This window comes from Pan troglodytes, chromosome 16 (assembly GCF_028858775.2).
Source record: "Pan troglodytes isolate AG18354 chromosome 16, NHGRI_mPanTro3-v2.0_pri, whole genome shotgun sequence".
NCBI classification, from domain to species: domain Eukaryota; kingdom Metazoa; phylum Chordata; class Mammalia; order Primates; family Hominidae; genus Pan; species Pan troglodytes.
In genome coordinates, this window is record NC_072414.2 from 10,084,869 (window position 1) to 10,098,190 (window position 13,322).

The following is a 13,322-nucleotide window of genomic DNA, read 5'->3' on the forward strand; positions in this document are numbered from 1 at the left end:
GATAGAAGAGTTTACGTAAATGGTACTGTCAAAGATTATAACATGGTAGGCAGAGAACCAAGAATGGGGAGGGAGGATTCTGCACAGGAGACCTGAGAAAGAGTGGCCTAAGACAAGGCAGAAGAGCAGAGAATGTAAGGTGACAGAACCAAGGGAGCAGTTTCCAGGAGGCAGTGGTCAGCAGTGTGGAAGGCTGCAGAGAGATCAGATGTTATGAAAACTGAGAAGCAACCTTTCAATTTGGCCATTATGCCACAGTGAAATTGATACAAGCAATGTATACAGTAAAATGGAGGGAGCTGCTAAATTTCTGTAGTTGAAGAGGAATTTGGAAGGTAATAGCAATCTAAGTATAGACAGCTTTTCTAAATAGAAGGGACAAAGTAGAGGGAGAATTTATGAACAGGAGCGGGAATATTTAAGGGAGTAAGAGTCTTGAGTCAATCTCTCTTCCCTCAAGAAATAAAAATTACCTGTAGAAAGGACAGAAGGATGGCTTCTACCTTAAGACTCGAGGTCAGAAAGAATGCAAATTTAGACAGGTCTGTAGGCATAAGGGTGGGGGTATGTAGGAGTTCATGCCTGATGTGTGCAGTACTAAACAATGATACATATACTACTACTACTACTACTACTAAGCACTAACATTTACTGAGCACTTATCATATGCCAGTGTTCTTCATGGAGCTAAGTTTGCTTAACGGTATTTCTTAGATAATGGGAGCTATTCATATATTGAAAGCTTAGTGTTTTTCAGAAGTTGAGTGTGTAACATTTGGATGTGGCCTAAAAATAGCAACCGTGACTTCTATCCCACCATATCTGAATTTTGTCTCTTCCATGCTCTTGACTTATTTCTGATCCTGGGGCATGCTGAGTAGTAAAAAAAGTTGTTCTTGCATTTTGATTCATCTGTTATGACTGGCATCAATAAGAAATCTTCAGCAATAAAACAGCTCTGTCAAAAAACAACTTCACCAGCAATTTAGGGCAAAATGTTTCCTTTAAAAAAAAGTTTGTTGGCTGGGCATGGTGGATCATGCCTGTAATCCCAGCACTTTGGGAGGCCGAGGTGGGCGGATCACGAGGTCAGGAGATCGAGCCCATCCTGGCTAACACGGTGAAACCCCATCTCTACTAAAAATACAAAAAATTAGCCAGGCTTGGTGGCAGGCACCTGTGGTCCCAGCTACTTGGGAGGCTGAGGCAGAAGAATGGCATGAACCTGGGAGGTGGAGCTTGCAATGAGCCGAGATTGCGCCACTGCACTCCGGCATGGGTGACGGAGCAAGACTCCGTCTCAAAATAATAATAATAATAATAAAATAAAAAGTTTGTTAGTATTAGCAGATACATATTAGTAGGTACCCCCCATGCTCAATGAAGTGTTGGGTTACTCTGAAAAAGTGTCCAATCTTACAGGTGTGACTTCCTTTGGAACTGCAAGTTCTTGAGGGCAGGGATAGAGATTGTTCATCTTTTATTGTTTCCCAAGGTCTGGCACATAAATAGTAGTTCAAGTAGTCCAACATATGACACATAAATAGTTCTGGGTAAACATTAGCTCAAAGTTTGCTCAAGGCATTGATGCAGATGCTTATAAAATTAAATTGCTCTTTTTACTGTATACCTGAAATGAGAAAATTATTAGAAACTACTGGGTCTCATTTGGACTAGAAAAGTCTGAAGAAATCACTGTTCACTTAGTAGATACAAAGTTGTTTTTCTGGGAAAAACACACCTAAAAAAAAAAAAAACACATGGGTCTGATATGGGAGAATTTTTTTTTTTTCATATAAACAGATGTATAGGGAAGTGGAACACTGCTAGTATCTTAAGGATTCCTGAAAGTATTTATGTTGGTAAGTTTGATAAGCAAACATTTCTAAATTTGAAAATGGATAAAGCAAAAAGCACAGTGAGATCTTGAAAGAAGTCTAATACTAATGTCACACATAAGAATACAGATTTAAAATTAATGAACTAAAACGGATATACGTAATTTCTCCTGGAGGAATTAAGATCCTCCTTGATCTCAGTAAAGCAATGAATAGTCATTCTGACATCTAGCTAAAAGCAGACTTATTTCCCTTCGGTCTTTAATCTTTTTGGAACTCAGGGATTTCCGCCACACTTTGATACACCAGGCCATTATAAAATTACACTTAATTTATTGTCAATTTCTACTTAAAAGGAAGAATACCTATAAGTATCTCCATATGCTAGATATGGTAGAAATGGTATGCTTTAATTAGTCCAACAATAAAGTCCTTAAAGATTTACATTCTTTGTTGCCTATTTTGAAAACTTATGAAGATAAATTTTTTTAAAGATTATAATTCTTACTAGTCCTTTCCATGAAATATAACAGCAAATAGTTTCCAAATGTGGATGTGTAATGAGAGGAAATGAAAAGTGAGTAAAGAGCTGAGTTAAAACATCTTAAAATCGAATATGGCTTAATACTATCATTATCATCAGTTGTCCTAGAATAACTTAAATTCTTCTAGCTTATTGTTGGTTTTTCAATGGTTGGTTATAGTTGTGAGGCGGATACACACACACACACCCACACACTTGGCTATATAAAAAAGATGTTCCGAGACTGACAGTTAAAAATTACACTGCTGGCCGAGCACTGTGGCTCATGCCTGTAGTCCCAAAACTTTGGGAGGCCGAGGTGGGAGGATCACTTGAGGCCAGGAGCTCGAGACCAGCCTGGGCCTAACATAGCAAGACACCATTTCTAAGTTTAAAAATAAAAATAAATTAAAAAAAGATACACTGCTATGTACGACTGTTGATATAAAAAATCTGAATACTAGACAAGGGTACTCATCTAGTACTTCAAGGGCTTATCAACAAAGTTGCAAGTTGTAACACTATGAATTGTTAGTGATACTCTTTTGGCTTTGCTAGCAAGTGTTGTAAAGCTATACACACACACACCTTTTAAAATGGTGACCCTGGTACCAAATATGACTTTAAATGGATTTAATTTTAATGGCTTTAACTAGGTTCAGCTGTCATATGGATCAAAATTAGCCTCTATCCAGCTGGGGTCAACCAGGGAGCCACCTTTCTTAACCGACGACCTACTGAACGTCAACAACTGCAGGAGACGGGACTTTACCTTCGTCTCTGGTAAACTAGTTGACACATCCTGTGTTGGCAAGAGGCCTAAGTAGATGACCTTGGTCCTCTAAAATCTGGCCTGCACTCTCGGGGCACCCCTGCAACATCTACAAAGGCAGCTCCAGATAGAAAAGGGTTGGGGTCGAAAAGCTAATAACGGCAGGCACCTGCCCCGCCTCGGGGCTGGGGGGCTATTCCTGCGGCTTCAGCTAACTTTCAGAGCCATTCGTCTCCCAACAAAGTCGGAGGCGTTCCTCTGCTGGGTACACCAAGGGGCTCTGCAACCCTCCTGGGGGGGCGCCCAGAGGGCTTCCGGAAGTCCCAGGTTTATTCTTTCGGGTCACAGACAGCAGAAACTAAAAGGAGGGATTACCCTTTCTGTCCAGTCGCAAGATGGCGACCGAGCCTGGTGGGACTCCGAGGGGCCGCAGGCCACCTCCTCTTCCCAATGGCCCGTGCGCCGGCGGCGACGGCAAGCGGGAGGGAGGCGGGGCCGGCGAAGGAAGGAGGGGCGGAGCGCGGCGCCCTCCCGCGCGTCTTGGCCCCGCCCCACGTCCCCGCGTCCCGGCCTGGAGCCCTCGCCCGGCCGGGCGGCGCGCGCTGCCTGCCGGGATACTCGGCCCGCCCAGCCAGTCCTCCCGTCTTGCGCCGCGGCCGCGAGATCCGTGTGTCTCCCAAGATGGTGGCGCTGGGCTCGGGGTGACTACAGGAGACGACAGGGCCTTTTCCCTTCGCCAGGACCCGACACACCAGGCTTCGCTCGCTCGCGCACCCCTCCGCCGCGTAGCCATCCGCCAGCGCGGGCGCCCGCCATCCGCCGCCTACTTACGCTTCACCTCTGCCGACCCGGCGCGCTCGGCTGCGGGCGGCGGCGCCTCCTTCGGCTCCTCCTCGGAATAGCTCGCGGCCTGTAGCCCCTGGCAGGAGGGCCCCTCAGCCCCCCGGTGTGGACAGGCAGCGGCGGCTGGCGACGAACGCCGGGATTTCGGCGGCTCCGGCGCTCCCTTTCCCGGCCTCGTTTTCCGGATAAGGAAGCGCGGGTCCCGCATGAGCCCCGGCGGTGGCGGCAGCGAAAGAGAACGAGGCGGTGGCGGGCGGAGGCGGCGGGCGAGGGCGACTACGACCAGTGAGGCGGCCGCCGCAGCCCAGGCGCGGGGGCGACGACAGGTCAGTGTTGCCGCGGCCTGCGCCAGGCGGCGCTGGCTCCCCTCCGTCACTCGGCCGGCCTTCGGGGCCCGCTGTGGCGAGGTCGACACCCCCCTTCCCCGCCCCCCGCCGCCGAGGCGAGTGTTTGGGGGCGCGTGGTCCGAAGGGGCTGGTGCCAGAAGTAGGCCCCTGGTGGCCGCGGCTGCTGCAGCCGTAACTGTCAGTCCTGGCTGAGCGACGGCGGGAGGGTTTTGTCGCCCGAGGGGACGCGAGCGGGCCCGGGGCGGGGCGGGACGTGCGAGGCGTCGAGATTTGGGCCTCCTAGGAGCCAGGCTCTTCAAGCCAGCCGGGGCCCCAGACAGGGAAGGGCAGGCCCTTTCCTTCAAAGGGGAGCTCTTTCTCGGCGTTTTCAAGCTTTTTGGCTCTCTTGGGGAAGACATATTTAGCCGTGTGCTTGGTGGGTTGGGGTTTTGGGGGTGGATTGATGGGAAGGGAGGGCGGATGAAGTGGTATGTCAAGCCCAAGGGTTGTGCGCACAGGTTACTCTGTGTTACCGGCCACCAGGATTTCTGAAGTTGAACGTGAGTTACTGCCTTTGCCAGAGACTGCTGTGTTATATGCAGACCTGTATGCAAGCAGTTGGCCTTCCCCCCCCCTTTTCAGTGTAGAAAATGAAAAGGATGCTTTCCTCATCTTGGTGGTAAAGGCTTTTGTTGGTAAAGGTAGACTTGAATATACCAAATGCCTTAGTCCATAAAATTTTAGAAATAATTTTAATACAGACACTGGTGAAGCTTGGCAACCTTGAAAGAGAATTTAGCGTCTACATTTTTTAAATGACTTTTTATGGATGTGCTAAATTAGTAACAGTACAAAATCTGTTTGAGATTATTAAGTGGCGAGGGTGCTGTTGAAAATGTAAACTAATAGCATATGGGGTTTACAGTGCACAGTTAACCTCAATCATGAAGAAATGTGGATATGACCCGTAATTTTGGATCATTTTACTGCCTGCAATATTGAGAGAAGCAGCAAATTATTACAGATTTTTTTGGGAGACGACCTAAAGTTTAAGAAATACAACTGTTGAAAGTTACCTGTCAGAGACACAAAGGTACCCAATCAATCTTGTTGAATAAATTGGACAAGTGGGATAAGGTGTTTGTCTCACACTTCTGATCAATAAGTACTCTTACTTAAGAAGTGATTTGGTAAATCATGTAAAATTTAGAATTTAGGAGAGATAAGAAAGTTTTAACTTGGTGTGTATAGTGGAAATAGCTTTGAAATTAGATCCTGTTTTTAAATCCAAGCTACTTACCACATTTTTAGTGAAATGAATACATTATTAATGATGCTACTGATAAGCCTTAAGGATGACCAGAAGCCCTTTTAAGAAACACTAATACAGTTGACCAAAAAATAAAAAAGGAAATAGCTTCAAGAAATAATTTTCAATCTTTGTGTATTTATAATATACACAGGAGAAATAAAAGAACAGAATATGAAGAGGTAACTTATAATCTTTACAAAATTAGAATGTAAACTATGCTAGTCTTACTGTGTCAATATTTATTAACCTGCATTAGTTTGCTAAGTAGTATGCTCACTATCCTCTGGACATTGCCCCTGTCCCTGAAGAGCTTAACTTTATACAGAGATACAAAATACTGTGTTTTGATTTCCTTTCAGAGGATTTATAAGCTACTTATGTTTTATCTGTCCTAAATTCTGCCCTTTTTTTTTTCCATGGCTGAAAAAATAACTTCCTAAGAAAGGTACATACTAGTCAGAGGTGTGGGGAAAACGTGTTCTCATCCCACTTGTGCAGTCCATTTAACAGGATTTATTGGGTACCTACAGTGTCTTTGACATGTAACATTTAATCAGTTGTATTTCTTAAACTTTAGATAATTTCTATTTCGATCATTTCTATTTCAATCTCCTCCCTCTCCCCTCCAAAAAAATTTACTGTGTAAACTGTGATAATACACTGTTTCTCTCAGTGTCAGTCAGTGGAATGATCCAGATTTATAGGTCATAGCAAAATTTTTCATCCCAAGCTCTTGAAATGATGTTTCCAAATGTCCGTTTTCTTAAATGACTGCTAGTTATGTTCTCCAATCATGTTACTCATATTTTGTTTAGACTTATAATTGTGTAGGTCTAAATGTAGAAACATTACATTATGTACATATGCAGCTGCTGAAAGAAAATTAGTTTTCTAATTTTTAGATCGGGGTGAAGACAAACTTTTAGAAGTGATCTTTCGGTAAAATACTGGATGAAGTCTTAGGTGCTCTTTTTATGTTGGTTCAGGACAAAAGTTTTTTGACTGCTTTTTGAGTTTTCCCCTCACTGCCAAATGTAAGGAAAAAATGTAGTAGAAGACATCTTGGTATGTATAGTGGTAATATCTTTGGAATTAGACCCTAATTTTAATTCTGGCCTTATAAATCTTGGTAAGCCACAGTTTTGTCATCTGTAAAATGGGTTGGTGAAACTTCCCCAGAGTTGTGAGGCTTAAAGTATGTAAAACGCCTAACACGTAGGCACTCAATAAGTATTACCTTAGAAATCTTCCTATCCAGTTTTTCTGAATGGTCTGGAAGCACCTTGTATGTAGTGGACTACAGCATGTTATCCTTTATGTTGTTTATTTCTTTTCTCATTAGCTATGAACTTTTTAAGGCCAGGAATTCCTAGTGTTTACCAGAGAATGTGTTACTAGATGTCTTAGTCTGTTCTGGCTGCTATTACAAAACACCACAGACAGCATGGCTTATAAACAACAGAAGTTTATTTCTCACGGTTCTGGGGGCTGAGAAGTCCAAGATCAAGGTACCAACAAATTTGACATCTTAGTGAGGGCCCTCTTCCCTTGTTCATAGATAGCTAGCTGTCTTTTCACCATTACCTCATGTAGTAGAAGAGTAGACGGGGCTCTATAGGGCCTCTTTTATAGAGGCATTAATTCCATTAATGATGGCAAAGCTTCCCAAAGGCCCCACCTCTTAATACTATCACCTTGGAGGTTAGGCTTTCAACATGAATTTTGGGGGGACACATTCAGACCACAGCACTAGAGCAGGCATGAATTAGTTATTGGTAAATCAGTAAATGATCAACTAAACATTTATTAGGTTCCTCCTGTGGCTTCTATGAGCTGAGCTAAGTACAGGACCCACAAAGACAAGAAAGATGTCTGTCTTTTTTGAATGCTTATAGTTGAGTGACTTTCTCACATTTGTGTGTGTGTGTGTGTGTGTGTGTGTGTGTGTAAAACCCTATCACATAATGGAACTTCATTTTCCCATGCCCTTCCAATCTAAGAGCAGTTCTGTGGACTCAATACCTCCTACCCACCAGCTGCTACTGTAAAGATTTACTTTTTTACTCCTTTTAAAAAGTTCAACCCTCTGGCACATGTATTACTTCATTCCTTGGTCCCAGCCCACCACCCCAGTATCTGGCATGTAGTGTATTAGTATTTGTGTGTGTGTGTGTGTGTGTGTGTGTGTGTGTGTGTGTATAGAATTTAAAATTTTTACTCCGGCAGTTGTCTTCAAATACTCTAATTTTGGGGGGCATGATTATCATTCTGTCTTCTGGCAGTACATGGATAGATGCTACCTGAGGAGGATTGTCTATGAGGTCAGCTGCTCCAGTCATTTTATACAAGAGGAAATTGGAGTGCAAAGCTTTAAAATGATTTTCTTAAAGTCACCCAGGTGTCAGAACCAGAACCAGAGTCCACGTCTCTAGTTCAGGACTCTGCACACATTGGCACATGTTCTGTCCTACCTTTTGGGATGAATAGTTATACTTGCTTTGTGATTACTCACCCACCTTTTTGGAGACATATGAGTGTTTTGTACACTATTAATAGAAGGCAGCCTTCACAAAATGCCATCTGCAGATCTGTTATTTCTTCTAATAAAGGAAATGATGTAAAATTACCTTAAATAGAAATAGTGTTAATTCTTCTAGAGACATATTCCATAATCCAAACATGAAATGTTTGAAATACTTAAAGATGCCATATATATAAGTCCTTTGTAAAAAGATAATATTAAAAATTTTTGTTTTATAGAGATGGGGGTCTCACTGTGTTGCCCAGGCTGGTCTTGAACTCCTCGGCTTTTACTTTAGCTTCCCAGTGTGTTGGGATTACAGGCATGAGCCACAATACCTGGCCAAGTCCTTTTTTTTAATCAAATGACTTATTAATACACAGTTTCTTTGCCAGCTTTTGTTTTCATTTGCTATCAAAAATGTTGCTTAATAGTGCTTTGATCTGAGTTATCAATAACAGGTAAATGTCATTATGGATAATAATTCAAAAAGAAGCTTATTAATTATTAGGCCTATCTGAGAGTGAAGTAAAGTTAGCATTTTCTTTTTGTTTATTTTACTTATTGTTTATTTGTTTAGAGACAGGGTCTCGCTGTGTTGCCCAAGTTGGAGTGCAGTGGTGCTGTCATAACTCATTGCAGTCTCAGGCTTGAGTGATCCTCCCATCTCACCCTCCTGAGTAGGTGGGATTAGCATATGCCACCATGCCTGGCTAATTTTTTTATTTTTTAATTTTTTTGTGGAGATGGGGTCTTGCCGTGTTCAGGTTGGTTTCAAACTCCTGGTCTCAAGCGGCTTGGCCTCCCAAGGTGCTAGGATTACAGGTGTGAGCTACCATGCCCAGCTGAGCATTTTAAAAAAATACTGGTCTTTGTACATGAGTCGTTATTATTTGATTCTAAGCCTTATGACTGATATCCCTAAAAATTATTTATAAAATTTTAAGTGCGTCAGAGTCATTGAAATGGAATGAGCACTGTCTTTTGGTCTTGAGGTTGTTTTAACTAGCTTCGTAATGGTCATGAGCAGGTTATTTAGCTTTTGAAGCCTTCGTTCCTTCTTCTGTCAAATGAAAGTGATAGTTGCTTTGTTTTAAAAGAGTATGCTTTTCAAACGTGATCATTCTTGAAAATGTAGATTAAGAGCTTTTTAGAGGCCAAGTGCCGTGGCTCACGCCTGTCATCCCAGCACCTTGGGAAGCCGAGGTGGGCGGATCACGAGGTCAGGAGATCGAGACCATCCTGGCCAACACGGTGAAACCTCATCTCTACTAAAATACAAAAAAAAAATTAGCCGGACGTGGTGGCGCATGCCTGTAGTCCCAACTACTCAGGAGGCTGAGGCAGGGGAAACGCTTGAACCGGGGAGGCGGAGGTTGCAGTGAGCCAAGATCATGCTACTGCCTGGCGACAGGGTGAGACTGCCTCTCAAAAAAAAAAAAAAAAAAAAACTTTTTAGAAACGTTGTTTTGGGGAATTTTTAGTGTGTGAATTCATTTTAAATATGTGAACTCCATTTGACATGGACAATGGATCTTAATAGTTTGTGATACATTATTCAGTGTATTAATCAAAAGTCAAATCTCTTTTGTAATTTGCTGTACCAGACCTGTTGTGTTAATCTGATCGATGGCAAGTGAATCATAAGATTGACCTGAAAGGAAAAGATATTTTTAGGGGACATAGAATCATATTGGATAAGATTATTCCTATAGTTCATTTTCAGGAAATCTGAACAGGAATCTCGTGTAAGGAATCACATGTGAATTATAGAAGAGAGTCTGATGTAAGACTATTTATTAAGGTCTGCATCTGTGTTTCAAGTAAGAGCATAGAGGTAGTATATGAGCCCTGAACACTCATACAAGTAGGATAAAATTTTTCTTAAAACTGTTGGCTGGACAGTGTAGAGTCTAATGCTGTGACTCTTAACAGTTTTGTGTGTTCCAAAAGTTCATCTCCTCAGGATCAATTGAGGTTAGTCTAGCACAGACTTTAGTTATAGAAACCAAACATGAGAAAAATTTTTTGACCCATGTCTTCGTAGCATGCAGGCTTGGTAGCTCTTTCCTAGTTCTGGATGTGTGCCCGTTGTATATACTTTCAGCAATTCAGGATGTTCCTTTTCATATTTAAGACAAGCACTCTTGCATACAAATTACATAGCTGTGGGCTGAATGAAGATGCTACCATTGCTGTACTTCCACACAGGTTCTTTTCATGTAATGAAATCAGAAGGGATGGCTTTTCCATTTCAAGCTTCTGTTAATAAGTAGTCTTAGAATTGCCTTTGTGTACTGTAGCCAACACCCCAACTCATATATTTTTATAATCTTTGTGATGCAGAAAAAATTCTGAAACTTTCCACCTCCTAATTAAATATAAAAATACTGAAAACAATAAAGCACCATGTATTCACTATGGACATATGTCACATTTTGTCACTTTCTTGCACTCTTGTAATCCCTCTCTAAAGCTCATGTTAAACTCATGTTCTTTATTTTCTTCTCAGATGATTCCTTTAGCACTGCACGTAACAGTACAGGAATTTCTTCCTTTCGTACTTCCAACAAATACTTTTTTGTCTTTTAACAGATGTGAACCATAATGCTGTTCTTTAGAAAGCAAAGGATGAAGTGCACAGCAGTGTTTTCTATATAAAGCTAATGGGTCATAAGGGGAAATATGGGTTATTTCCAGCTTGTTAATTGTCTTAATACATTTTTCCTAAGAATTCTATTGTGCCTCTGTGGTTATATGCACCAATATTGATAATCTTACAGCGTGCCATAAATAAGGATTTTTATATTATCTTTGCTAAATATTTTAAGTTTTTGTTTTGGGAATTGAAAAAATCTTTTGTGCATCTATGGTATGTGATACGTATACTAATGGATAAATCCTATTTCACACAAAGATTAATTGGGTAACATTTTTCTTTCCTAGTTTTCTGAAGTCAGTGGTCATGTTGTGTGTTGGTGATTGAAAATAGCTGTTTAGGCTGGGCACCTTGGCTCACTCCTGTAATCCCAGCACTTTGGGAGGCCGAGGCACACGGATCACCTGAGGTCAGGAGTTGGAGACCAGCCTGGCCAACATGGTGAAACCCTGTCTCTACTAAAAATACAAAAATTAGCTAGGCGTGGTGGCACACGTCTGTAATCCCAGCTACTTGGGAGGCTGAGGCACGAGAATCGCTTGAACCTGGGAGGCAGAGGTTGCAGTGAGCTGAGATCACACCATTGCACTCCAGCCTGGGCAAGCAAGATTTCATCTCAAAAAAGAAAAGAAAAGAAAAGAAAATATGCTGTTTAAGATCATCCAAATTCAGTTTCTAAGAAGTGTAAAGTTTTCCTAATTACTTAAGCTGCTTCATTCTCATTCCCTTTTGTAACACATTTTGCCATCTCTGTAACATGTTGAACATGTTTAAAGAACAGAGTGGGAGAATAGGAAGTTACGTGGATAAAGTTTGGTAATTAAGGTAGGAATACATCCTGCTTCACAGAATGGGAATATTTCTTAAAAGTTGACTGTAGTATTGAAGAACACTTAAATGTAGTGTATTAGACGAACTGAGCTAATTTTGGTCTTTTATACACATAAATCAAGATTTCTGCATTTCAAATCATGCATATTTCTTTAAATTTATTGCTCAGTGTACTGTATTTCAAATATTGTAAAAATGAAAAGATCTTGTGGTCTTATTTAACTCAGTATGGGATGAGTCCTTCCCACCTTCCCATTCTTATTCCCTCTTTTAGGCTGAATGAAAGGCTGGGGGAGTGAATTTAAAAATAGATGGATCTCAGCTGGAGAATGGTTGGTCACGTATCTCAACTGATATTAAATAATTTCTTAAATCCTGGATTGAAGATTATAAGAAAACAGTAAATGTTTGCTCTCAGTTCATTTCTTTGTTTTGTTTTTTCATGTACAGTTTTAGGCTTTTGTAACTGCTGGATGCATGAACTACTTTCTAGTTCTTTCAGGCCTACTTTTAGATATCTGCTGTGGGGACAGTCCTCAACACTTAAAGTAATTTTAAATAGTGATAGGCAGAACTAGGGGTCAGTTTTACTGCCTATGCCTGTGCTGAATTTGACATGGCATTCCTAGGAGGGGAGGTGGAACGAGGGCGGTGCACACATTGTCCATATTGCTAGTCAGTGCCAGATTTTGAGAAATTGGGGCTAGTCTCTCTCTTAAATGGTCAAGATCTAATTCCCCAAAGTGCTGTTTCAGATAACCTAGTATTTGTCCAAAATTGCCCTGCTACAATAGTATTTATCTTATATATATGTATTATATATAATACATATATAATCTTATATATATAATATATATAATACATGTATATAATACATATATATATATATATATGTAGTTTTTTTTTGTTTTTCCTCCTGAGATGTAGTCTCGCCCTGTTGCCCAGGCTGGTGTGCAATGGTGCAGTCTTAGCTCACTGCAGCCTCCGCCTCCTGGGTTCAAGTGATTCTCCTGCCTCAGCCTCCTGAGTAGCAGGGACTACAGGTGTGCACCACCATGCCCGGCTAATTTTTGTATTTTTAGTAGATACAGGGTTTCATCATGTTGGCCATGCTGGTTTCAAACTCCTAACCTCAGGTGATCTGCCCGCCTCAACCTCCGAAAGCACTGGGATTACAGGCATGAGCCACCACACCAATCCTATTACATTCTTAAAAAAATGTTTGTTTGTTTGTTTTTGTAGAGATGAAGTTTCACTATATTACCCAGCCTGGTCTTGACTCCTGGGCTCAAGTGGTCCTCCTGCCTTGGCGTCCCAAAGTGCTGGGATTATAGACATGAGCCACTGCGTCCAGCCTGTATCATATTTTTATTCTGATATCTTTTGTAATTTTTTTTTAGTGAAGTAGGGAGGTTTATATTAGATGATCTTCCAAGGTAATTATCAGCTTGGACGTTATATGCTAATATGTCTTTTGTTTGTTTTTAAAATAAGTGTATATGTTTTAATTGTAAAATTTTTAAAACATCCAGAAAATGACGTAGCAAGTGCCTATTTATCCACCACCTAGAAATATAAATTGTGTCCATTTTTATCCCTTGGGGGAAAGGATGCAGTTATATAATCACTTTTAACAACCCCAACTGTTCAAGTCCTGTTACCCGTCTCTACACAAAGTAACAACTGTCTTGAGATTC

The 13,322-nt window shown here is 41.4% G+C and overlaps 1 protein-coding gene across 41 annotated transcripts in view; it reads left to right on the forward strand.

Annotated features, from left to right (window-relative positions):
* Window positions 1–3,678: 3,678 nt before the first annotated feature.
* Window positions 3,679–13,322, forward strand: part of UBE3A (ubiquitin protein ligase E3A) — a 101,568-nt gene continuing 91,924 nt past the window's right edge. For 9 of the 41 annotated variants that reach the window (XM_063794464.1, XM_063794471.1, XM_063794484.1 and 6 more), the window contains exon 1: window positions 4,166–4,302. The gene's annotated coding sequence lies outside the window, so the exon portion shown is untranslated. The other 32 variants (XM_063794453.1, XM_063794482.1, XM_063794462.1 and 29 more) reach the window with 26 other exon arrangements.